The following is a 24,423-nucleotide window of genomic DNA, read 5'->3' on the forward strand; positions in this document are numbered from 1 at the left end:
GCTAGTTCCCTCAAGATGATGTTCACAGCGGCAACTTTTTAGCATGTTTTCTCCCAGTGACATTTGTATGTCAGTGATCTGTCCAGCAGAATACCCAGATATGTTGGTTTGCGAGTTCCATATTAGTTCCGTATCATGTGAAGTTCAGTTCCCTGTTCGCCTGATTTGCGCGAAGGTTTCAGATCTAACTTGTGTTGTCAAGAGGTTTGGTTTCAGGGAATTCTATTGGTTAATATACAGACATTGTTTTCCAGTTTCCCTTCCACTCAAAACACTTTCCTTGTGCAGTAATAGCCAGAGCATCTGCATAAAAGGAATGGGTAGTATAGTCTTCGGAGGAAAGAAATGGTGTAAATGAAACTAATATTTAGATTACAACTGACAGTGCTAAATTACTTTACTTTTATAAATATAAGCATCAAACATGCATGATACGAGTTTTTTTCAATATTACAAAACGTCTTTCATTCTTCAATGACTTATGTATGTTTCAAGGAGGTTCCAACGAAAAAAAAATTGAGACGCATTCATCGAAGGCTTACGCTTCCAGTATACAAGTTTGCTTTTCATAAAAGTGATACTGAGCGATGGAATCAAAGAAACGACCAAATAATAAAATCTGTTTTGTTTGTCGGTAACACTGTATAAGAAACTCGTTAGTACACTTTGTCAAGGCGTCGTCAATGGAAGAGAGACAGATTAAATTAGAAATTAATTAAATGACACGATATTCAAAGGCAGTCTTCCTTCAATGAATGTTTTAAATGAATGCAACGAAGTGAATCACTGTAGTTCCTCTTACCTGAACATCTGGGAGTAACGAGTGGTGACGTCATGATGTGCAGGTGTGTCAGCAATATATCTTGTGGTCTGATCACTCTCTACTCAGTGCAATACGAAAAAAATACTTCTGCATCACTGCATACTTTGCACAGCAGGTTGAGGGAGGTACACGCAATGCAGCGGAAAAATATTTCTCTGCAACTTAAAAACACCTGCCACGGCCCCCTGTATTACATATGTGACCGTATACCTGCTCTACTAACACTAAAATCTTTCAGTGAAGACTAAAATGAATAGTTAAATTTTAGCTGCAGTTTATATGACGATGATAACTTGCAATGTTCTAGTTGAAGCGAACGTGACATTTAGAGCTCAACTACGACAGAACATACTATTATGAAACATCTACCGACGGGCACATGTTTTTAATAAATTACATTTACACATTGGGTAACAGAAATAAGAATCAGTTGTTCTAAAAAGGATGTGCGTCTGTAACACTACCGTAAAATCAGGCTCATAAATTACAGGTCGTTCTGGTACACACTGCGACTGGCTGATTGTACAGATTACGGAAACCACAAAAGTGTAAAAATATTTTAACATTTACTTAAACATAATCATTCTATTTTACTAACCTAAGCAAGAACTGCAACAACAAAAAGAAGCGGCGATTTTTATAACCAACAATTGCTTAGAATACCCGTTTCACAAACATAAACAGTGCTTATAAAGTGAATTTTCTGCGATGATGGTAGACTCATTTGCTGAAATTCAATGAGTACGTATTCCAGCTTTCTTTCAGCAAGAACTTGCTGCTGTAAGTCGTCTGATGAGAGATGGGAGAAAAAAAACTACGCGTAATAAATTATATCGTACAGTAAATGTTTTTTCCGTATTTTTCGCCACGAGTGGTAATTCGTTGGTTGTAGTCCGACTGACACATACTTTACCTACACAGACAAGTATTACGTGAAGAACATCAGACTTTCAAAGAAGAGAACAGTGTGAACATCATTTCATGCGTTTTCTGCCGGGGACGTGTATTCTGCGATAGCAGAAACAAATAACACGTAACAGCAGGCCATATTACGGGCGTGCTATGTCGCGCCAGTGCTATACGTTTTAAACAAAGGCTCAGTTTTCGCAATTTAAGCAACGCTCAAAAGAAGATTGTAAGATTAACAGACCTTTCCGATGGATGTACAATATCTGCAATTCGATAAAGCCTCGTCGATGGACACTGGAAAAAAACGTATTCACAGTGAACACTATCGTTCAGTAGAATTAGTAACCCATTAAAAGCACAAAGTCACATATTAATATTACAATTTGAGGCATTCATTAATTTTATGCCTGACACGTACTCTTCTACATATACAAAATAATGTATACCAACTGGCTCGTTGGTCTAGGGGTATGATTCTCGCTTAGGGTGCGAGAGGTCCCGGGTTCAAATCCCGGACGAGCCCTTCATTTTTTTTCCTCTATTTCGCTTTGGTTATTTGTCTCCTGCAACTGTCGCAAAATATTCAATATCATGTTACTTGATGGGTTGAATACATCACTGCTAGCTATCAAAGGCTAAGCTGTGTGTCCAGCACAGCTATTTAAAATGGTCGACAATAAAGGAAATTACTTGTGTTCCGAACGTCCAGCGAGGTATTTTACAGTTAAATACCAGTCACAGAATTGCTCAGAAAGTAGATCGATTTCTGCTTGTATTCTCTATCGGGAGATTTGAAATCCTCCTTCCCATACGTGCATATAAGCTTAATCAATGTTTGCTGTTGCAGTCAGACTATGATAAATGTGGCTTAGGAGTAGTCAACTGCTTCTTTCTTTAGAGATGTACCGATGATACTGAGCGCTCCAGCAGACCGTTAAATCCAAAAATTGGTAGTGAGCATTTTATACATATAATGTACTCCCAAGACGCTGAATGTATGTACTAGAAATTCAAAAAGTCACCCTTCCTCATGAGATCATGAAATACCTATGCTGTATCATACCTACTCGACTACAAAGTGCTGATTAATCGAACTGCAACCCAACACGTGACTGGCGATATGTGAAGCTGGCCGCAGAAGCAGAAGATGATGTGCGTGACATAACAACACGTCCAGGATTCCTATTACAATAGTTTTCCTCACGCACACAAATTAGGTAAGCGAAGGGTTTCGAATTTCGTGGCGTTAATGGTCTGAAATATCTACTGTCTCATACAAAATTTCAATGAAATGTACTTTACCACCAAATATCTGATTTCTACAAGCTCCTCTAACCCAGAGGGCCGCTTCAAATGAACTCTGGAAAAGAAAGCCGTACAAAAACAAGTTTGTATTATGGTTTCCCTATAATATGTAACTAACAGTGCAGATCAACTTGTGTCTGGGCGCTAATTTCTGTGCCTATGCATGCCTTAATATCTTATCAAAATTTATTGAGATTTCGGGACAGGTCGGGCGATTATATTTGGTATTGAAGTTATTGAAGACAACTGCATATCATCAGCATACGAGATCGAATGTTTGCATATTGTTTTATGACCTTATTTTCGTTTTCTTTGCATGCTGTATTTTTAAACTTAAGAGGTGAGGAGATAAAGTCTAAATTTTAAAATTTAGAGAAGAAGAAGAAGGAGCGGGAGATTTCAAGTTGGGTGAACCAGTCACATTTCTTTGACGAACTTTTTACACAAAATTCTTGTCTTTGCTCTCTGACTTGTCTTCACAACATATATGGCGTATTTTACTAAGTTCGAGTTTAAAACGGCACATACTGCCCCTAGACTATTTATGAGTTTTGATGACTATGCAGTTAAGCACACAGCGTGCAACATATCAGCTATCCAGAAATCATCTACATCTCGACTGATTCTTCCGCAGCACCTGCCAACCTAGTTATATGCATCCTTGACACCGGATCATATGGTCTGTTTGATGCAAAATTTCGTTACCTGCTGTTGAGACGAAGACGAAATTAAACGCCAAAAAGTTGGCTGTAACATCATTTTTGTTTATTTGGCTAGAAGAAATCCGTGAGTCTCATTCTTCCTGTTCTATTTAAAGAAATTTAGGGGTATGACGCATTCTGGTTCACACCAGTCCCAGATTTCTCTAGGTCTTCCAGTATTCCTTGGACCCACAGGCTTGTGAACTAATTTAATTATTCTGCTAGTTCCCACATTTCCATGTTTCTTCCACTTCCTTTAACCATCTTTTATTTTGATACTGATGTGAAAACTGAATGAAAAATACTGCCTGGATTCCTTTTTTTTAAAATTAATGATGACCTGTTTCACTCTGACTACCTGATCGTCTTCTGATACAGTGCTGCATTAGTTTACCACTAGCAGCGGCAGATCTGATGGTGGTCTGCTACCCAGATCGACAGCGGCCGTCGTCGTCATGAGTTTCCAGCAACAGGCATATCGGTCCAGTCCTCGCCACATTTTTCAACAGTCATCTAGCCCTTTGTCTTCCTCATGGTCGTTTCCCTCGCTTCTCCATTTCATGTTACGTTCTTGGGAATCCTCTTATTTTCGACTTTTTGTAAGTGCCCACACCATGTTATCCTTTATGTTTCTATCCAGTTCTGCAAGGGTAACTCTTTTACTATTTCCCTTACCCTTTCATTCCTCATACTATCTCTCCTTGTTACTCCTATCCTACCTCTGAAGAAATTCATTTCACATGTCTTTATTATCCATGCTTCAGATGCACAGGCCGGTAACAGGGATGTTGTAACTTCCATATATAACTTCTTTGCTTTTCTGTGGGACGTCTTCGGTCCAAAACAGGCCCCTAACACTTCGCAGGGATGATTCTGCTGGTCTCCCAAGCTCACTGATCTCTTCCTCATTTCTTCAATTTTCCCCAAGTACTTTGACACTTTCCACCTCCTTTAGTTGTTCATCTCCAATACTTTTCCCACTTTCTAATTATAACCATGATCTGACATTTGTTTACATTAAATTTCATTCCATACCGTCTCTTAATTTCTTCCCAAGCATTCAGCTGTTCTTGAATCTCCTCCTCCCTATTTTCCCAGCTCATCAATTCATACCGAGGGGGGGGGGGGGGGGGTGTAGCATAGCGGTTAGCTCATTGGATTCGCATTTGGGAGGACGATGGTTCAAACTCGCATCCAACCACCATTTTTTAGTTCCTGTGATTTCCCTAAATCGCTTAAGGCAAATGCCAGGATGGTTCCTTCAAAAGAGCACAGCCATTTCCTTCTCTATCCTTCCCTAGTACGAGCTTGTGTTCAGTCTCTAATGACCTCGTTGTCGAAGGGACGTTGAACGCTAATATCCTCCTCCTCTTTTTCTGCAACCTTGGTCGTTATATCACCCAAGACTGCAATGAAGAGGAGAGGTGACAATGCACTGTCCTGTTTCACATCACTTGTTGGCTGGAACCAAACTGTCCTTTCATTTCCCACTTTCACACAACTCAGACTTCCACCATACATCTCCTCTTCTCTGTTTCTTGTCTCTTTTTCCACTTCTTTTCTAATGCTTCCCAGACCCTTGATCTACAGACGCTATCAAATGTCTTTTATATATTGAGAAAGGTCATCTCCTGGTGTTCTTCCTTGGCTTCCTTTTCTTTCAGTTTCCACACTCTAACATACTCTAATTCCCCTTTAGTGGTTCTCTGTCGTCTTCCATTCCTTCACTATTATCGTGCTCATCACCAGCAGCCAGTGATCACTACCCACTGTCTCAGATGGTAGTGATTTTATATCCGTTAAAGTCCTTTTCGTTTCCCAATCATACAGCATGTAGTCCACCAAAAATTTTTATGCCAGATTGCTGCTGACCATGTAACTTTGTCTCTCTGCTTCTGAAACCATGATGGATCTATCACTTAACTATTTCTCTTGCAGAAATACATCAATCTCTTTCCTTCTTCATTTATGCTGTACATGGTAGGGGTAAAATTTGTTTATTGTGTTCTGCTTCCATCATTTTAACTTAGCCTCAGGCAGTGGCACGAGCAGTTATGTAAACTACTCTGTAGTATGTGTAGTCAGCTCCCACGTTATTATGCTGAGCTAGGGACGCAACCACAGTATTGCTGGGTGGGAGACGCCAACTTTCTGCCACAACCCCGCCAATGGGAGGATCGGGTGCCATCACATGGGGCGATCCAGGTGGTGTTCTCCATTATTATGAAAACGAAAGTACTGTTTACCGGGAAATGGCGTCAACTACGATGTCAAAAATTCTGAACTCTTCTCTTACTTGTTCACCTATCTTGTAACAGTATATCTTTTGATCGTAAATTAAACTCTGCCGCCTCTATATGGCTTCCAACCTTTTTCGTCACTACCCTTGTTTCGTATCTATAAAGAAGTACTGGTGTAGCTGTCACTTTGTCTCTTTTAGTGGAGTTTCTGTAGTTCTTTTTCCCTTTCAGATTGTGTTTAAATGATCGACACGAAGCTTGGAAACATTTAGAATTCTAACTAATACAGCAGACTAAATAGTTACATTGAAAAAATTGTTAGACAAGTTCATTAAAAATACATATTTTTAATCCATGTCGGTATTTTCCTATTAATGAGGTAACTAGGTTTTTTTAAAAATTTAAGTGGACTATAGTACGTTCCCGATCTCGTTTAGTTTATGACTAGAGTTTTCAGCCTGGCTTCTGTGTCCTCTACAACTAAAAGTTGAAAAGCAAACAATTGTCATATGCCAAATGTAAATACAACCCTTCTTTGAGGTATTTCATCATCAGTGTAGAACAATACATAGAAGATTAAAAAAAACTTGTGGTTTGTACATTTCAGTAAAGCACTCGGTTGCATCAAACACTAGTCGTCAGTTAGCGTGTAGTGACAATAACAAAGAATCCAAGGTCGTTACTGAGGGACCAGTAGGGAACAAATTTTGAAGTCTCACACAAAGAAACTGAAATACTTACGAATAGTGACAGAAATATTTGTATGTTATAAGCAACATTTCAATTCGCTGTTGCACAATGTATTTCTTTTATGAAGTACATTTCCATCACGTATTTGTATCTGCACAAGAGAGGAATTTTAAGAAGTATACAGAGATATTATTATATGACTCATGAAAGGTTTGGATATTTTGACTGGCCCTTGGTTAACTAACAGCAAATTCAACATTAAGCGTACGTTACAGCTATGAATGCACTTGGCACAGTCACAACAGTAGCGACGACGACGGCAACTAAGCGCAAAAGGTCGATGTTAAATCGTACTCAATCCAACATCTTTGAAATAACACCAGAGGGGGGGAGGACTCTTCAGACTCGTGACTTGCAGTTCTCGCGCAGCACTTCCACCCTTTATTCAACACCACACCGTGGGAAACGCCAGTACCGGTCACCACTTCCTTTAGCAAAAACGAACACAGGCCGTTAAGTCACTGCATAGGGGTGGCAGGTGGCGAGGCAGAGTGTGGGAAACTACTTGTTACAACGCCGCGCAGCCTGCTGCCGGTGTTCCACAGCTGGCCTACTGCTGCTCCATCACGACGGTGACAGTTTAAAACGGTGAATATCTCCACCCATCACCGTTAATTGCGAATTAATTTTTTTCTTGATACAAAAGCTTTAATTCGTATTTTACGGCAAAACTGCTTTAAGCAAACATTTTCCTTACTGGTTCAGACATAATCACTCGCCTAGAAAGGAAACAATTCCATTCTTATTCTGGGAATTATTCCCTGTTACACACATTTTTTGTCCTGGAAATTGCACCGTACGTCAGATCAGTCAAATAGTGTAGCACTACCACAGGTTCTCTCACTACTGTCTACGTGAAACACTTTTTACTCGACAAAGCGAACCCTGAACTCTGCGATAGCGGGAGCTAAACTGGTCACGTGTTTCGGTAGCTGTGCTTGAAGCGCGGCGGACTGCTAACCAAAGGTGCCCAGTCCGATTCCCGGCCAGGTCAGAGATTTTCTTCGCTCGGGGATTGAATGTTGTGTTGTCCTTCCGTTCGTGTCGTCATAATTGACATTCTCCACATGAGATGGATGTATGGGCACGTCCCGAAAGCCAATAAAAAAAAATCGGTCACGTGTCTAGGTGGAGTTGCGCGTTCCAGTTCAAAGCGGCGCGCTTTGTTACATAGCAGTGCAAGTATGGAATGTGGTGGGGGAAAATCCTTTTGTGGTTACCTGCTGTTAACGTCAATAAATTTATTGGCGACGGTGAAGAGAAAGTAATGACAGTGCTGACGCAAATGGTGCGGAACATGCAAATAAATAAAAGCTTTGCGGAAACTTAACAGTTTCTATTGCATTAAACTGGACTTGTAAGGAAACGCTGAGAAAAATTATTTTGTCTTTGGGATTCGATGCCAGAACAAACGAGTTATTTGTGTAAACGAGACGGTTCAGTTTCAAAAGAGGCATACTATGTTAATTTTTTACGTAAAAATTTGGCATCAGATTCAAAGTGGATGGTGGTTAATTCACATGAAACGTGGTTTGACACACATTACACTGTGAATAAACGCTGCGAAAGTGTGCAAGGAGTTCTCTGAAACAACAGTGCTGGTCAGTGTTTAATTACTACACTTTGCGTGGCATTGCCGAATAGATATGTAGCGTAATAACCCATTCGCGGTTAAAACTCTTTGTACCCTATTCTAAAAATACAAGCTCAAAGACTGTCTGCCGTCGTCGTCAATATTACACTTTCATATTAAAGGAGGTCGATCGGTTTTGACAATCAATTTGGCCGCACGCATGAGTCCCAATCGAGAAACCAAATGCTTGCAATAATAGTTCTCATACAATTATTTGTGAAAAACATATTTCCTAGAAGTAAGACGTTATAGAAATATGTTTTCACAACAATATATATCGCATTTGGTTTAACTCGTCTTATACCTAAAGAAAGAATAAGATACATTATGCTGAAAGGAAATCCAGGCACCATCCTCTGCCTCTAGCTTGCCGAGATTCCACTTGGACCTTGGGATAAATAAAACAAAATCCAAATGAGATATAAAGGAGCATCACTTAAACCAATTCTCCTAATGGGACTGCAGCCATATGGAAGATCATTTTGTGAAGAATGTGATCGACGCAGCGTGTGTTAGCAGTGTTTATTGAATCTTGTTTAGCGGTATGCACACGTTTGCTCTGACAGTCAGCTGACAAATGAGTGAGCGGCGCTTTGTTAGAGATTTCACTCACTTTGTGACGAAGTTTCAAATCTATTGGTTTTTGAAACAGCTTACAGTTCTGACTTAGTAGAGAAAGTCGGCGGATGATCAACTGTGCGGGCAAAGTTACTACCTACTATTGCTACTAATCAGCGCATGTGTGTGAATATTAGACTTAAAAAAAAATCTGATAAAAATAATGTTAGACTCACAGGGTGTGGTACCTGATAAAAATGTCCAGGCGGAAGTGTTTACTTAATGAAACGTTACAGAAAAAATTTCCATTTCTTAAAGGAAATGATATATATGACCTGCCAGGTTAGCCGAGAGCGCTAATGCGCTGCTTCCTGGACTCTGATTGGCGCGCCGGCCCCGGATCGAATCCGCCCGGCGGATTAACGACGCGGGCCGATGTGCCGGCCAGCCAGGACGTGGTTTTTAGGCGGTTTTCCACATCCCCCTAGGTGAATCCTGGGCTGGTCCCCACGTCCCGCCTTAGTTACACGACTCGTAGACATCTGAACACGTTTGCACTATTCTCTGGATTACACTAGACGCAGACAGCTGGGGTACACTCATTTCGTCCTGGGGCGTACGGGGTGGCGACACGAAGGCCATCCGGCCCATACCTTAACATTGCCAAATCCGTACCTAACCACGTCGACCATGCGCAACTGCGGGATAAAGGCACAAGAGATCGATAGATAGGAAGAAAGAAAGAAAATTACATAAATGATAGAACTGAGTGTACGGTATGCAGATCGGTTTTTATCAGTAGGTAACAACGGGAGGGGCGACATAAAGATCGTCTTCAAAAGAAGCACAAGGAAGTGTCACTGGCGTCTACAAGTAGCAAGAAGATGAATTCGTTTTTTACCAGAAACACTCCAGGAATACCGGATTTAAAACTGGCTGCTAAAGAAGCTATGTTTGCGTATCATGGCGTCTGTCACAACCACATACAGCTTTCGAACAAATGTCTGTAGTACTACTTTGATCCATAAGCTTTTCGACAGGCCTAAATACTGTTGTGTTAGAACTAAAAGTGAAGCAGTTGTTGTTAATGTGTTTGCCACCCATGCTTTTACAGTAATAGTTAATGCATTACAAAAAGCCCATCAAATCACAAAGCAATGGAAATGATTTCATTAATGGTTCGACATAACATCCCTGGTTTCGGCGTAAACATCAAAATACTGGATATTAGCGATGTACCAAACGAAACAGGTGATACACAAATTAAATTTATTGGGAAAATTTGGGCAGAATATGGTATAATGGACAAAGTGATTTGTATACAATGCAGATACAAATATTGTGACTTCGTCCAAAATTTACAAATATTTTGAAACATATGCAGTCAGAGACAGCGTGTTTAAAAGAATTCTGTGAGTTTACTGATGTGGAATACAAGTCCTTGCTAAACAACACCAAAACACCATAGCTGTCTCTTCTTTCTGCGCAGAATAGGGTTCTGGATACGTTTTTGAAGGGCTTGTGTCATACCTTTTGTTCATTAACAATTATTCTAAAATTTAGCTTAATTTCTTCTCTAACAGCCCTTCGCCATTTGATTAAGATTTTTAGTAAATCAGAATTTTTGTTACCACCATTAAACAAATTGAGAGTGAATATATCTCCTTCACTGAAACTTTTAATCTGACTGACAATCTTACACAAAAGTTAATTTTTAGAAAGTTTAAGAGTTTTATAAAAACAGCAGTACAGAAGGATTTATTACAGAAAAAGAGTTCTTCAAATTATTCGATACATTTTTTGACGACTGTGTGAATTACATAAAAAATGGACCTCAGGTCACTATTCAGACATTCAGGATCTATCTTGGATCCGTTGCGACAGTCTACTGCACTGGACTCCTCTTAGGTTTTTGTCTCAATGAGATATTCCTCTGTCTGCTTTAAATGAGAATTCATTATTTGAGGAGTTGGAACATAATGAACAGAATATCAAAGACTGGGTAATGAAGAAAGTGCTTCTTGACGAAAGCTGGACTGTGATATTTAAAAAATGTGAATTTTGTAAATGTTACAGTGGAAAATGTAGCGAAAATTGTTAGTTTTGTGTTGTGTATGCCGGGCACATATCCTGCAGTAGGAAGGGTGCTCAGTTTCATTGATATGTACTGGCATGATGAAAAATGTAATCTTAGTTTTGATGCAATGACAGCTATAATTGTGAAAACTCAATTCAAATCTTGCACAGAACTATAATTATCTTACTTCTAACAGGGAACAGCTAGAATCAATTCATTCTTCTGATAAATATAGCAAAGATAAAGTTTAGGATTAAATTTATAATCTGTATCTGATTGCTGAGTAGTAACATTGCATAGCTTTTATGATAAACAAATTTTACCTATTTAAATTAGTAACTGACTGAATGCTGCAGAAAATGTATGCCGGTTATTATAATAAAAAGTATGTATCACTTTTTTATTTTCAAAGAAAAGAATTTCATTTGTGTGTACTGCACTTAAACCTATTCCAATTAACAAAATGCAAACACATTCTTGCTATGGGATTCTCAGGTGTTACCTCATCATCATAAGCCTATGATCAATTTCAAAAATATCACAGTTACTGACAAGAAAGGTAAGTGTAACTATAGTAGGCCTAATTCAGTTAAGTATTAAGTATTAGCACAAGTGTCCCAGTTTTTTCTCTCTGAAATCTGCTCAGCCTAACCAAGAACATTACTGAATAGTTTAGTAGTCCTAATGTTTCAAAACTAAGTCTATAATGAATAAGGAACCCTATAACTCACTCCATGAGCAGATGCAGTGTGCCGGATATAAACACATTCCGCACTACTTGATCGCTCGCAGCTGTCTCTGTATTCAGCCTATGGTAAATAGAGTTTTTCTGTTCGTTCCGAAAGCTTTTCGCTATTGGGTAGCACAAGACAGATAATATGCTCAAAACTGACATTAGTCAACGGTAATAACGTAACAGGGTGCAGTCATACGCTGCCACATAAAAATTAATTCTTAACAATTATTAAAAATACCTTTTCAAATAAATCGCTTTCTATCTGCTGCAAAAAGAATGGGTTTTGTTTACAGAGGAATATTTTCCGTTGTTTTGTTTGTGTTTGGAAATGTTGTACCCTATTATAGCAAGAAAAAGGTGTTTTGTTTGCAAACGAATACCGGTATTATAGTGTTGAACACAGAAATTTGTTATCGGGTAACACGAAACATCCTCATAACAAAATTAATTTTCTCTTGAAGGCGTTCGATTTAAACGTAAGTAGAAAAAAAAGAACTTACGCAACTAGCACAAACACGAAGAATGAAACACTCATCTTGAGTTTGAAGCTCTTTTGTCCGTGTTTGCTTCCAAAAAAGATTTGTCTCTGGAGAGGGTCCACCTTGAGCAAAACACAATTTTCCTTTTTATTTCCCAGACAATTTTCGCTGAAGTTTCAGCATCATCAGTGTTTTTTTTTATTAACACACACAAACACACACACACACACACACACACACACACACATGCACTATTACACATAGACATACTATTAGTTAATGGTAGACTCAACTATAACATGCCCAGACGTAAAATTTCGAAGTAAATGGTTTTTCTACATTAAGTTCCATATGACAGCAAATGACAAACTGTGAAACAAAACAACTCCATTGAACAACATAAAAATTCAGGAAATCCACAGCATTTGGTAACAATGTATATATACAAAATTATCTGTTTTTCAAATATGTAAATACTGTCTCAAAAACTTAAATCTGTATATGTACAACCAGTAAAGAGCATTTTCCTTGTTTCATAGAAAGATAGTAAAAAAATCAACAGATGATGCAGAAACTTCAGCAAAACATGTCGCAGAAATCAGAAGAAAAATTGTGTTTTGTTCAAGACGGACACTCTCCAAAAATAAATCAAGAAGTAGTTGTAACGTTATCATGAGATAACAATGTCTTCTGGTATGCGTTCAGTGACTTATTTAGAATCCTAGTCTTAGTCTGCAGAACCACACAGGAATACTAATGGTTGAGACTTTCATGATAAATAACTATGAACTTGTAAAATTAAGAAAACTACAATTGATATAATAGCTGTCATGATTCCCAACATACGCAACTGGCCCTGTGGCGCAATGGATAACGCGTCTGACTACGGATCAGAAGATTCCAGGTTCGAATCCTGGCAGGGTCGTTTATTTTTACACAACTAAAACTAATATTTTGTGTACATATTAACAAAAATTTTTTGTATTTCATTCTTTTGCAGCGCTTTTTTGCGTGATGTGAGATTTTATCCTTATTTCTTCCTGATACTAAAAGAAATCACATTACCGATCCCTTCAAACAGAAACTGCTTTACAGGGTGACATGATGATAACGTGAAAATTGCACAAGTGTTAAGTGTAGGTAATTTCGCTGAGCTCGATGACTGAGAAGATAGGTATTCAAATGAGAAAGTCTTACGATTCCTTCGCCGCCGCCGCCCCCCACCAAAAAAACGTGTCTATGCGAATTTATTGCGACTAGCCTGACACTGCTCAAAGCCAAGTACCCCGCTGTACTACTTAACGATATTTCTACTTGCTTCTACAATAGGAAAGTCAGACTAGCACTATAAATCACCTGTGACATCTGTTTTCAGTTACTCTTAGGGCTACTGAATTTTAGTATAATATTTATGGGAAACTACTAAGGACATACTAAGGAAGAAAATGGAGTTCTATATACAATTTGCCGAATTAATAACTCATGAATAAGACACTAAACATGAGAAGTGCTTGTTAATAGCAATAATTTGAATCAGGAATCGATTTGTTACTGAGTTGCATTGAATTATACACTGCGCGTCAATAGTCCTTCCGACCTATGGCTATAAAAATATTTCCTCCGGGCCGGATTCGAACCAGCGACCTATGGATTTCTGCTTATAGAACCTCTACAGTCCACCGCTCTACCAACTGAGCTACCAGAGGAACCCGGTAACGATTTCCGCCATCTTGAAACAGAAGAGTAGACGGCATCGGTGCCTCTTGAACGAAGTGACATGTACGAAAACGATGAACAAAAGAATGTTTGCTGGACCTAAAACATTAAAAACGATTTTCTTGGATTATGTAATAAGTATACACTGTTTATCTTTCCCACTATTTCGCAAGCATTTTCTGCGTTGGCTTACGAAATTCATAATCTAATATCACACCTTTTCGTGACAGGAATTTGCATTTCACCCCATTCAGGAGAAGAAATAAAGCTTGTATTAAGGCAAATTACACCTGATGATGGACCCACAGGGTCCGAAATGCATCGTGCACTTAATAAACACGAAAAGTTGTGACTGAAAGAGTTTTTTAATTCATACCTCCAGTGTAGACAGGCGAAATACCCTCAGACTTCAAAAAGAATATAATAATTCCAATCCCAAAGAAAGCAGGTGTTGACAGATGTGAAAATTACCGAAATATCAGTTTAATAAGTCACAGCTGCAAAATACTAACGCGAATTCTTTACAGACGAATGGAAAAACTGGTAGAAGCCGACCTCGGGGAAGATCAGTTTGGATTCCGTAGAAATATTGGAACACGTGAGGCAATACTAACCTTACGACTTATCTTAGAAGAAAGATTAAGGAACGGCAAACCTACGTTTATAGCATTTGTAGACTCAGAGAAAACTTTTGACAATGTTGATTGGAATACTCTCATTCAAATTCTAAAGGTGGCAGGTGTAAAATACATGGAGCGAAAGGCTATTTACAATTTGTACAGAAACCAGACGGCAGTTATAAGAGTCGAGGGACATGAAAGGGAAGCAGTGGTTGGGAAGGAGTGAGACAGGGTTGTAGCCTGTCCCCGATGTTATTCAATCTGTATATTGAGCAAGCAGTAAAGGAAACAAAAGAAAAATTCGGAATAGGTATTAAAATCCATGGAGAAGGAATAAAAACTTTGAGGTTCGCCGATGACATTATAATTCTATCAGAGACAGCAAAGGACTTTGAAGAGCAGTTGTACGGAATGGACAGTGTCTTGAGAGGAGGATATAAGATGAATATCAACAAAAGCAAAACGAGGATAATGGAATGTAGTCGAATTAAGTCAGGTGATGCTGAGGGAATTAGATTAGGAAATGAGACACTTAAAGTAGTAATGGAGTTTTGCTATTTAGGGAGTAAAATAACTGATGATGGTCAAAGTAGAGAAGATATAAAATGTAGACTGGCAATGCCAAGGAAAGCGTTTCTGAAGAAGAGAAATTTGTGAACATCGAGTATAGACTTAAGTGTCAGGAAGTCGTTTCTGAAAGTATTTGCATGGAGTGTAGCCATGTATGGAAGTGAAACATGGACGATAAATAGTTTGGACAGGAAAAGAATAGAAGCTTTCGAAATGTGGTGCTACAGAAGACTGCTGAAGATTAGATGGGTAGATCACATAACGAATGATCATCACTTGAAAACCGCACACCTTTCAGCTGTATTTTCACATGTGGGAACAGTGCAAAGTCACATGGAGCAACATCTGGACTCTAAGGACGGCGCACAAGAAGTTTCAGTCCTTTCGCCGCAAATATACGGTGCATGCTTTGGCGCGGAGAGCTGGAAAGTTGTCGTGATGGAGGAGCCAAGCGTCCATTCTTGACTTCGGTCGCATGTTCTTCAATGATTGGATGACTTTGAGCAGGCACTGCTCAGTGTACCACTTAGCTGTGAAAGTCTTGTGTGTGTCCAAAACAACATGCTCCACAATTCCACTCGATTTGTAAAGAACAGCTATCATTTTCTTCTTTACTGATCGGGATTTTCTGACAGCCATGGGCGTGTCGTCATCCTCAGAGACCCAGACTTTGTTTGGAGTCTAGTCGGCACGTCAGAATAGTACAGCCAAGTCTCGTCACCTGTCACGATGTTATTAACATATTGACATTATCCCTTAGAAAAATTCATTAATATGTTCCGGCACCAAGTCATACGTTGTGTCCTCTTCCATAAAACTATGCGGCACCTACAGACAACAAAGTTTCTTTACTTGCAAATGATCATGCAGAATCGAATGAACTGATGATCGCGGCCTTCCCGTCCTCTTAGCGTCTCAGGACAGATACAAATTCAACATTGGTGTGTCTCGATGCCGACGCAATCTTTACCAGGTCACACTCTATACTGTACCCAGGATCTCTGTCGATACTGTTCCCTGGCCCTCCCACAATAACCATGGTGCCTTCCCTGGTAAATCCTTTACAGAGTGAACCTAAATCCTCTGTCACCTGATCCAGACTAGCACTTGGTTTGAAAAAATTTGTGACCTGGTATTCTGGTCCTAATTCCTCCTGCAGAAGTTGGCCTACACCTCTGGCATGAGAACTGCCTAACACAACAAAACTTTCTTCCTTTTCGATGACTTTCCTACATTCTTTTTCAATTTCCTATTGAAAGTTTGTTGTGTCCTGTCTACACCTACCTCTGCTTGAGGCTCATCAGTTTCTAACTGAAGCAACAGGTCAAACTTATTTTTGACATTCACCACGAAACTGTCAGACTTAGTTCTAGGCCTGTTCCTTCTGTTACCTGTTGCCACTTCCCACCTCTCTTTGCCCTTCTCCTTCCTTAACCTGTCCAGATCTTCCCTAGCCTGATCTAGCTCAGCCTGAAGGGCACCAATTTTCCCCACCTGACCCACTACCTTCCTATCTCTGCTGCAAATCCTACATAACCACTGATGAGCCTGATCCACTTTCCCGACACCCACACCACTGCAGTCCCGCCCTATTGTATCCATCACACCAAACCCCGGAACTAACAATTCTACGGCAAGTCAGGCACTTCTCACTCATGGAAAAAATAATACTTTAGCTAGAATAAATCAATTGAATTACCGAAAATCAAAAAAGACGTTACAGGAATTAAGCCTATTCACAAATGTATATAAGCAACTTTCTGATTTAAATTTCCGCTGGTTTTCTGAGAGATGCTATTTCACTCGATGGAATGAAAAAAAGGACAATTAAACGAGATACTTTAAATTTGATTCTCCAAAAACGTTACGTGAATTAGGCCTATAAACAAATGTATATAAGCAAGTTTCTGATATAAAGTTAGGCTGTTTTTCTGAAATCTGTATTAAAACAAATTAGTTATACGCTATTTACGGTAGTTTACTTATTTGTTACCGAGAAACTAGACAAATTACCGTGAAACAAGAAACAAACACGTTTACAAAATTTAAGCCTAAACGCGACATCGCAAAGTTACGATCTTTTCATGTTTTCTGAAAAAATACGCAAAGAAAAGAGAAACCTTTAACGGTAAGACTAAACGATACACTAATGCATGTATATAATTTGTTGTCGGTGTTAAACTAAATTATATTCCTGTCCAAATCACTTAACTTTCTGGAAATAGTTTCTGGCGTCACTTACTCGGCGGCCATATTATATTTCCTTTACTAGAAATAAATAGTTCTCTGAAATATCTTATGGTCGCATGACCAAACTTGTTATACTACAAACAGTTTATGTGTAAACATGAACATAATTATCAGTTCAGGTTAGAAAATGTGAAACAAAATTTTTATTAACCAAGTTGCTTGACAAAGATGTAGTCTATCATCCACTTGATTTAATCTATACATTGATGACCTAGTTGTGAAATGGAGTACTATTGCATGCTGATGACCAGATAATTATACAGGAAACAAGATAATTTACAAAGAGCAGTACATGGATGAACCAAAAACAATTTCTGCAAATAAGGCAAGCTGCACGAGAAGATCCTGCCGCAACGACAAACGCCTTTGTTTTAATGATTATCACCAAAATACACTTATCGTATTTGCGGCGCTCTCTTCCCCGTTTCCCAACAGTACAAAACAAGCTGCCCTTCTTTGATCATTGTCGATGTCATCCGTTGATCCTATCTGATGCGCATCCTACACCACACAGCAATACTCTAGAAAAGGAAGTGCAAGCGTAGTGTAGGCAGTCTCTTTAGTAAAGATGTTGCATTTTCTCAGTGTTCTGCCAATAAATCGTAGTCTTTGGTTTGCTTTACCGACAACGTTATCTATGTGATCGCTACAACTTAAGTTATTCGTAATTGTGATCCCTAAGTAGGTAGTTGAATTTACATTCTTCAGATTTGGGCGATTTATCGTGCAACCGAAATTTAGCGGATTCCTTTTGGTACTCATATGAATGACTTCACACTTTTCATTGTGTAAAGTCAGTTGCCACTTTTCACACCATACAATATCTTGTCTAAATCGTTTCGCAATTTGTTTTGATCATCTGATGACTTTATAAGACTGTAAATGACTACACCATCTGCAAACAATTTACGAGTGCTACTCAGATTGTCTTTCCTAAATCGTTTATGTAGATCAGAAACAGGAGATGGCCTATAACACTCCCGTGGGGAACACAAAATAGTTTTTAACAGGAATGCACGAATCCAATTGCACAACTCAAATGATAGGGCATAGGAACGGAATTTGAATAGAATTAGCTTGTGAGTAAGTGTCAAAAGCCTTCTGGGAACCTAAAAAAATGGAATCAATTTGACATCCCTTGTCAATAGTTCTCACTAGTTCGTGAGAATGAAGAGCTAGCTGTGTTTCACAAGAACGCTATTTTCTGGGTCCGTGCTGTTTGTCAATAAATCCTTTTATTTGGGATAACTGGTAATGTTCGAACACTGTGTATGTTCCAGAACCCTACTGCAAATTGACGTTAGCGACAATTCAGCGGATTACTCTTATTTCCTTTCTTGGTTCGCTCGTTGAAAGTTCCATGCCTGCACACTGGAAAGTTACACAGGTCACACCAATATCCAAGAAAGGAAATAGGAGTAATCTGCTAAATTGTCGAAAAGCCAATTTGCAGTACGATTCTCGAACATATACAGTATTCGAACATTATCAATTATCCAGAAGAAAACGGTTTATTGACAAACGGCTAACACGGATTCAGAAAATATCGTTCTTGCTAAATATGAAGCTATTGTACCAGTATACTCTGAGAAGAAGCTGACCGGTGTACAATCAAGACTGGAGGCCTTGCCTTTGTTCAGCGATTTAAGCACCTTTGTTACACCGAGTATATCTACTTCTAAGTTATTCATGTTGGCAGCTGTTCTTGGTTCGAATTCTGGAACATTTACTTGGTCTTCTTTGATGAGGATGTAAGGGGCTGTAACAATGTAGCTAAAATAAGGAATAAAACAATAATTTCAGATTTAAAAATCTTTCCAGTCAATGACAGGATAGAAGAGAACAGAATGACATGAAGGGATCATGCAGATAGAATGACAGAAAACAGATTGCACAAATAAATAAATAAATATCGACCGACTGGAAAGAGAGATTTAGGTACACCTCGTAAGAGGTGGATGGGTGACAGTAACTGGAACACTTGACTGTGACACCTAATCCCTTGAAGGTGGTGATAATGACGATGTTGTTGTTGTTGACGATGATGTTTTACCGAGCGAAGTGGCGCAGTAGTTAGCACACTGCGACCCGCATTCGGGAGAACGACAGTCCAGATCCCCGTCTGGCCGCCTACATCGAGGTTTTCCCTGATATCCTTAAATCGATTAACGCAAATGCCGGGTTGGTTCCTTTGATAAGGGCACGCCCGATTTACCTCCACATCCTGTCCTTTCCTCATGATCCCGTCGTCGATGGGGCATTAAACTCTAATTTTCTTTTTTTTGTGGTCTGGATGATTTCTAGAATGTCCGAGAATTACTAATTCTTGCACTACCAACATGGAGCTCTGGATCATGTGAAGTGTCTACCTACTGCTGATTTTATTTATATAACGCTGAGTCTCGAATTAAAACTTCAGAAATTAAAATACACGTCGCCAGATTTAAAGCCACTGTTAACAGGTTCCGCCAGCCCCTTAATAAGAGCAATGAAGTCATTACATTTTTTTCGTGTGTACAAAATGTAGACTACAGCTGATATACACTATCTGATCACAAGTATTCGGACACTTATTAGTGAACATTAATACGGGGTTTGCCCACCTTTCACCTTTAGGACGGCTTGAACTCTGTTGGAGATACTTTCATGAGATGTCAGAATGCCTCTAGAGAAATGGCAGCCCATTCTTCCTCAACAGCCGTAACCATAGAAGCTAGTGATGATGGACGCTGGAATCTGGAGCGAAGTCTTTGTTCTAACTCATCCCAAAGGTGTTCGTCGGGGCTATGGGCAGGCCAGTCCGTTTCAGGAACGTTACCGTCCACGAAATATTGCCTCACCGATGCTGTTTTATGGCAGGGTGCACTGTCATGCTGATACAATCAATCATCGTCTCCAAACTGTTCCACGACTGCAAGCAGTCACAATGCTGGCAGTGTTCATACGCTTTCGTATTTAGCGTTTTCTTAAGCGCACTAAGAGGATCACACAGTAGCTACAAAAAAACATGCCATTGCCGAAACATCACCTCCTCCGCCTTTGACTGTTGGCAGATGCCATCCCCAGGCATCTATCAAACCCAAATTCCTCCATCGAATTGTTACAGCGTAAAGCGTGATTCTTCACTCCGTATCAGTCGTTTCCAACCATCCATTGTGCAGAGTCGTCGCACTTTACACCATTTCAAGCGTCGACTAGCACTGGCTACATATGTGTGTCTTCCAAGGAGCTGCTCAACCGTTGTATACTATTACTTTTAACTCCCTAAGCACAGCTAATGTACTAGCTGGACTGGTGGTAGTACTTTGGAAATAACGAGTGATTCCTTACGTTGATATGCGATGCAATCACCTTCCACAATGCTCGGACGGTTCCTGTCAATTAGTACATAAGATCTGCCTGGACTTGGTTTAGCAGTGGTTTTTCCTTCTCGTTTCCACATCACAAACATATCACCAACAGTCGACCTAGGCAGCTTTCCAAGGGTTGAAACCTCCCTGATGGATTTGGCACTAAAGTGACATGCAATGGCTATTTTGAAGGTCTTGAGTACTGCTTGAGTGTTTGGGATCCGACATCGGAACGATTCAGAGGAGGGCTGCTTGTTTTGTACTGTTGGGAAACGGGGAAGAGTATTTTGGTGATAATCATAATCCATATCAAGAATATGTGTTCTACATACGCCCGAAGGCTCAGTAGAGTATCGTGTAAAAAATTTGAAGTAAATCAGTCAACAAATTTTAGAAATTTGTGTTCAGACGGACAAAGAGAGCGCATGATACTTGGGACCCCATCTATAGCTATAACTGTCAAAAGATGACTCGGATCAGCAGTCCATCTGTGGGAAAGTCGCCTTTTAACAGCAGGAAGCAGGTGGCGATGCTCTTCTGCTTGCCAGACAGGCTGCGTGGACTGAGAGCAGCAGGTGGTGCGTACAGGCAGATGGCAAAGTATGTCCACCTGCAGTTGGGTCAACGATCGCAAGACGTGGCGTCGCGAAACAGCACACCTCAAGACTGCTGGCTGCGTCATTTATGTGCTAGGAAGTAGTGCATTGTGTGTGAATAATTAAACACACAGTTCTGGTTAGTCGGTGGTAAGCTCTTATGTCTGACACCAGTATCGTTCGAACTGAGATTCGGGTTCAGCGGCGTTCAAACAACTCCGGCCACCCACATCTGAAGTACTTGCGAATGCTGGCACAGATCATTAATGGAACTCAGCACTGGTTGTTTCATGTACCGTCAACACCAGTAATAATTTCATAAATGGTTAAAGACGTTAAAACAATTTTCGATTTGCTGCTATACTACGTAAAGATTGTCTAATTTTTTACTGGAACAACAATTTGTACCTTTTCTATGGATCGATGAACTTCAGTAACGGTATTCGAGAGTTGGCCAAAAGAGTATAGGGACATAAAACCTGTTAAAGTTAGCAGCTTAATGTTTGGAGAACAAAAACGTTCAACATGCTAACGGGAGTTGCATTCCGCAATACGTAATGTTTACCAAGCAAAATAAGCGGAAATGCGCTTCGCAGACCGTTTTGGCTCTAAAATTTAGATATTTCTACGACAGTTCTGTGAAAAGTTTCATCCTGAACAAAAACAAGCGGTGAAGACGTCTTTCCAAGACCCACTGTGTGGTTAGTAATCGTTCCACTCCCTCGACAAATGTAGTTGCTTTAGTATCTCATTACACAGAATATATAATTGTACTGCAGAATACACGATACTTTCTTTTTCTTAAACTTTTTATTAGATACTGCAACTGCACACTAGGATCACCCTATCAAACCGAAGTGTCATTCTGTGGAAAACAACTTCAAATTTGATTCACGTAGTGCATCAATACCCATTTCGCCATCACGGAGGTGAAAAAATAAGAACTCTTCATTACATCACAAACTTGAAGCCGACATCCGCCATATTATGTAGCCTAAAATATTACGTTCACCGCACTTGTACTCACATGATTCACAGCGACGATACTTCTTGTGACGTCACTCTGTGCCCAGTTTCGACCGTTGGGGATATGTAGCGGCTTTTGTGGTCGTATCCTAAATAGCACCTGGTGCTTTTATTGTGTGAAGACGTCGTTGTTTTAACAAAAATTCCATCTTGGGTTAGTTGGGGTGTACTAATCGATCCGATCGTGATCTAAAGTTTAAAAGAATCCCGTTTCATTCATAAGTGGAGTGGTTCAAGCTAAGTCTCCTTTTGTATACATGAATTATTGTTGCGCAATTTACTTTTCTTCTTTCCTGTATTTTTCATCGCCTTCCAAACCGCAAACGCTCCGACATCCGAGCCTCACTGTATCAACGGTCTCGCCGCCGCACAACACACGACTACGTAATCGCACCGCGCTAATTGTTCGTGCACATGTCATGCCTTGAATTCCTCCCGCCGATAATTATTCACTGTTCACATTTCCTCTCACTTTAAAAATGATTCTGGCTAGAACAGCTGGATACAGCTGCCATATGTGTGAGTTTAGTATGACGGTATCAATGGGAGCGTATACTTTGCTTCCTTTCTGAAGGAGACTGGCCGAAAACATGGGAATGATGTTTTCATCGTGCCAGCCTGCTGCTCGGTGTGTGAGTAGCAATCTATCGGCTTCACAGTATAGTTTTCCCCTCATGAATTTTGTAGTAAATCCACTACATTTCACCAGGGACAATAACATCGAGAATTACAACACCAGAAGAAAAAGACATTCATTACGCCACATTACGATTGTCAGAAGCACAAACAGAGGTTCACAATGCTGCAACCAAAAGTTTTGTCACTTACCCACTGATGTAAAATGTCTGAAAGGCAACGAAGTAAAATTTGAAGTAAAATTTGAAGCTAAATTGAAAACGTTTCTCTATGACAACTCCTCCTGTTCCGAAGGAGACTTATTCTAATGTGAAAAAAAATGGCTCTAAGCTTATGGGACTTAACATCTGAGGTCATCAGTCCCATACACTTAGAACTACTTAAATATAACTACCCTAAGGACATCACACACATCCAAGCCCAAGGCAGGAGTCGAACCTGCGACCGTAGCAGCAGCGCGGTTCCAGACTGAAGCGCCTAGAATCGCTCGCTCACAGCGGCCGGCTCTAATGTGTAAATGGAGATGGGTAGGAATTACTAACAACTGTCTGCCTTTAATTAAAAAAAATAAAGAGGTATTAAATGATCAGCTTGGGGGCATATTTAAAAAAAGGATAATATAAAATGTCTTGCTCCACATCATTACGAGTTATCGTGAAAATAATATATGGAGCACGAAACTAACTAAATAACTGTACGCATGTGACAAAGCATGGTCTAGTCTTGCTTACTTTGAAAACCTCTAAGTTAAATTCAAATGTAAGCTGAAGCAGATGAAAGTGGACATATGTTCCAACTGTGATAAATCTGGTTATTCCTGATAATGACAGTTACTGGTGGGAAATATTCCGGAACAGGGAGAAAATAGGTTACTGTAGGAAAGGTAGGCCTCTATGTTACACCCGTTAGGCTATCATTACTAAAATAATGACTTACAAACATGTTAAAGCAAAATATCAATTTTATGTGGTCTAAAATTTGAGACCATTCCCTTAATGTTTGTAGTACTGCTCGTTGCTGGAACACGTTTAAAAATTATATCGTCTTCTAATACTGTAAATTGCTATTACTGGTCACACTGACTGAGGCATCATAGGTAAGATTGCAAAGTGAGATGTGTAAACTACACTAATGCACTGACAATCTAATAAGACAACAACTCTATTCGGCATGCAGTTACACCTCTATGCAGTTCTGTTTCCTTGACATTTCAATAATCGTTCACTTTGTTGGCGTATACAAGATACGATAGCATGTCTTGCTTCCTTTCCCATCGTACACGTCTATGGACTAGCAAAGAACAAGTCGGGAAGCGTTTTTTTTTTTTCTGCAAATGTGAACATTAAAATAGTTGTTTGCTATTGATGGAAACACAGCAAGGGTGGAATCAATGGGATTCCGAAAGCATGGTTTTCACGTCACCTACTTCTTTCCTTGGGTTTTCGAAA

The 24,423-nt window shown here is 39.6% G+C and overlaps 3 non-coding genes across 3 annotated transcripts; 2 read left to right on the plus strand and 1 right to left on the minus strand.

The window, feature by feature from the left end:
• Positions 1–2,183: 2,183 nt before the first annotated feature.
• On the plus strand, positions 2,184–2,255 carry Trnap-agg (transfer RNA proline (anticodon AGG)). Its single transcript has one exon. It is a non-coding gene; the product is annotated as a tRNA-Pro (tRNA).
• Positions 2,256–13,063: 10,808 nt separating this feature from the next.
• Positions 13,064–13,136, plus strand: Trnar-acg (transfer RNA arginine (anticodon ACG)). Its single transcript has one exon. It is a non-coding gene; the product is annotated as a tRNA-Arg (tRNA).
• A 691-nt stretch (positions 13,137–13,827) lies between these two features.
• Trnay-gua (transfer RNA tyrosine (anticodon GUA)) lies at positions 13,828–13,917 on the minus strand. The gene is given in 2 exon segments: positions 13,828–13,863; positions 13,881–13,917. It is a non-coding gene; the product is annotated as a tRNA-Tyr (tRNA).
• Between the last annotated feature and the right edge of the window lie 10,506 nt (positions 13,918–24,423).

Source organism: Schistocerca serialis, chromosome 2, assembly GCF_023864345.2.
Source record: "Schistocerca serialis cubense isolate TAMUIC-IGC-003099 chromosome 2, iqSchSeri2.2, whole genome shotgun sequence".
Classification (NCBI taxonomy): Eukaryota; Metazoa; Arthropoda; class Insecta; order Orthoptera; family Acrididae; genus Schistocerca; species Schistocerca serialis.